The sequence below is a fragment of the Onychomys torridus genome, chromosome 1, assembly GCF_903995425.1.
Source record: "Onychomys torridus chromosome 1, mOncTor1.1, whole genome shotgun sequence".
In the NCBI taxonomy this organism is placed as follows: domain Eukaryota; kingdom Metazoa; phylum Chordata; class Mammalia; order Rodentia; family Cricetidae; genus Onychomys; species Onychomys torridus.
This window is the reverse complement of record NC_050443.1, coordinates 8,984,029-8,986,760: the sequence shown is the minus strand read 5'-3', so window position 1 is coordinate 8,986,760 and position 2,732 is coordinate 8,984,029. Positions and strand designations below refer to the sequence as shown.

At 52.9% G+C, this 2,732-nt stretch overlaps 1 pseudogene; it reads right to left on the bottom strand.

The window, feature by feature from the left end:
* Positions 1-629: 629 nt before the first annotated feature.
* On the bottom strand, positions 630-2,506 carry LOC118572724 (annotated as a pseudogene).
* Between the last annotated feature and the right edge of the window lie 226 nt (positions 2,507-2,732).

The window sequence follows — 2,732 nt, the reverse complement described above, 5'->3', positions numbered from 1 at the left end:
ATGGACTACAGCCTGACCAGGGTGGCCCCTTACCTCCTGTCACCACCTTCCTCTTCTGAGCCACTAGTGTCTCACCCCCACCTTGGGTTACTTCTTAAGACCCAGAGAAGCTACAAAACAACTCAGTGGCCTCTAGGCCCTGCACCCCACAAGGTGACCAGACAGACCTCCCTGCTCAACCTCAGAGCACCGAGCTCCCACGAAAGCGCCCGAGGCTTATGTGTGAACGGCTACCCAGTATACGTCTGTGGCTGGGTGAGTGACGTCTGGAGAGGCCTCTGTGCTTTGACTGCTCATCACTGGACACTGCCCCCAGGGAGCAGGGGTTAGGGGTGAAAGGGAGGGCAAATGTAGATGTGAGGCCTCCTGAGGGAGCAGCAACACAGACCTGCCTCCTTCTGGCCTACAGGGCAAATACACACAAGTCTGACATGGAGGCTGGGAAGGTGAGGACAAGGTACCAGCAATGCAAAATGTTCCAGCAAAAACAAAACAAAATGAAACAAAACATGCTCCTCCAGACACCATGCTGGGCACATTTCCAAAATCCCTGATCCCAACATTAGAGCGGCAGGTGTGCAGGTGATTTCAAAGGCTTCCTCTGTGTTGCCATGGCTGTTCCAGGTGCTCTACATAGCTGGGTGGTAGAGCCGGACTTTCCATCGCTTGGACCTCACTCAGAAGAAGTACGTGATCATCAGGAACAAGGAGGAGGCCACATAGAGCACCCCGCAGAGGCTCGTGTCCAGACTGGAGAAGCCAACTCCTAGGAAGGGCACAGTTGCCTTGGCCTCTTCCAGTGCCTGCTGCCCCCGTTTTAGGTCCAGTCTGTGGTGCAGGCTCTTAGAAAGGTCAGTTCTGGGGCCCAGCATGTGGGGTGGATGGAGACTCTCAGCATCCTGATGTCCGCAGGACTCCCCTGAGGGGTTAAGACCTTCCCCTTCTTCCTGTTCCCTGCCCAGGGCTCCCCAGTCGTCAGGACTGCCTTGGTCCACAGAGTATGTATCCACCAGGTTGTCCCTGCTGCAGTGCTGCTTCAGGAACACAAGCACCTGGTCCTCATTCCAGCTGTCCAGGCCTTTAATTTCCTCATGGCAGGCTGGGCAGAGGTCTGGAGTGGGCCACGGAACCTTTGGAAGCTTGGGATCTTCACTCAGATGGCCTCTCACCTGCCAGGCGGCTGTTCACCATGTTGTGCTTCCTCCAAAGCCAGAGAACAGCTTGGTCTGGGGTTTTCACAGAATTCATGGACTCCTTAGCCATATCCTCAAAATGCTCACCACATTCATTGCACCCAAAGAATGTGTGAATGTATCTCCTTATGGTCTGTAACACAGCCTGCGGGTCATCTTCAAAACCTGTGCCAACCAGTGCTTCTGGATGGGTGGAGGCCTGAACCGTCCAAGTGTGGAACAATTTCCACAGGGAGCATGGGTAGCCCCTCAACTCCAATCGGCTTCCTTGACATCCCACCCATTTTATGTGGCTGGTAAGAAAGATTCCAGAAATCTGCATTTTGTTGTTGACTAGGTCTAGGATGGCATTGTATGGAATCTTGACCAGGGGGAGGTTGGCCAGCCACTCCTGTAGTGTCTCCAAAAGATTCTTGACTGGTGGCCGGCTGGGGAACAGCTTGGTGATGACAGTCATGAAGTCCCTGAATGTCTTTAGCTGAGCTCCAGCCAGGGACCTGTGGGCAGCCAGCTCCACTCTTAGCAGGTAGTGAAGTCCCGACTCCAGGTCTGCGGTGTACAGCTTGGCCCTGAAATTCTTTCCAGACCGTAACCTCTGCATTTTCCTCTTTGTTGGGCTTTTCAGGCAAGGAAAGTGACTTTTCCCTCACATCCAGCAAGGATTTTAAATAAGAGGAGAAAAACGATCGATCGCAGAGGCTTTGCGACATTAACCAGTCCACGAGACCCATTTGGGTAAATCAAGTAACAGGAAGGAACTGAAGAAATGCCAAGTGTCCCCAGAAATGCTTTGTCCCTATCCAGTGCTCCGCTCACCACAGTGTTGTCATATGGAATCAAATCTAAGATCACCTCTCGTCCAATGTAAGAACCATTGCTTTCAAACATAACAGTGTGGTACTGGCCACTGTGGCTGTCCATGAGGGAAAGGATATCACTGGGCTGAATAGGGTCCAGGGGTGGGCACTCGGGAGGCCGAGTGCTCTCTGTGTGGTTCTGCAGGAAGTTGATCATTGTCTGCCTGACTGTCCACAGCTCCCTGTCAGGTCCTTTAAAATTTTCTCCAGTTGTATACTCCTTCGTAAATGCTCTAAAATACCTGAAGGTGGGGTATAAGTGGATGTCATATGTGTGGCACACGTCCTGGTTCTTTTCCTCGGCACAGTCCTGAGCAGCGACATGGATGGCCCCAGCCCAGTCTTGCCACCAGTCAGCGATTGCCAGGTGGGCGCATAGCCGATGCAATGGCCACACCACAGCGAATGGAACTGCACTACCCACGTGGCATTCTCGCCCATGTGGTACAGCTGCATCCGTCGCCCTCCCAGGCCCCACCGCATCCACCCTGGCCAGCAGCAGGAACAGCCATGCAGCTCAAAGAGAGGGTGGCCCAGCTGCTGTGCCTCAGCTCTGAGGGTGCCATGTTGGGAGTGCCCAGGATGATATTTTCTAGTTCCATCCATTTGCCTGCAAATTTCATGGTGTCATTGTTTTTCTCTGTTGAGTAGTACTCCATTGTGTATATGTACCACATTTTCT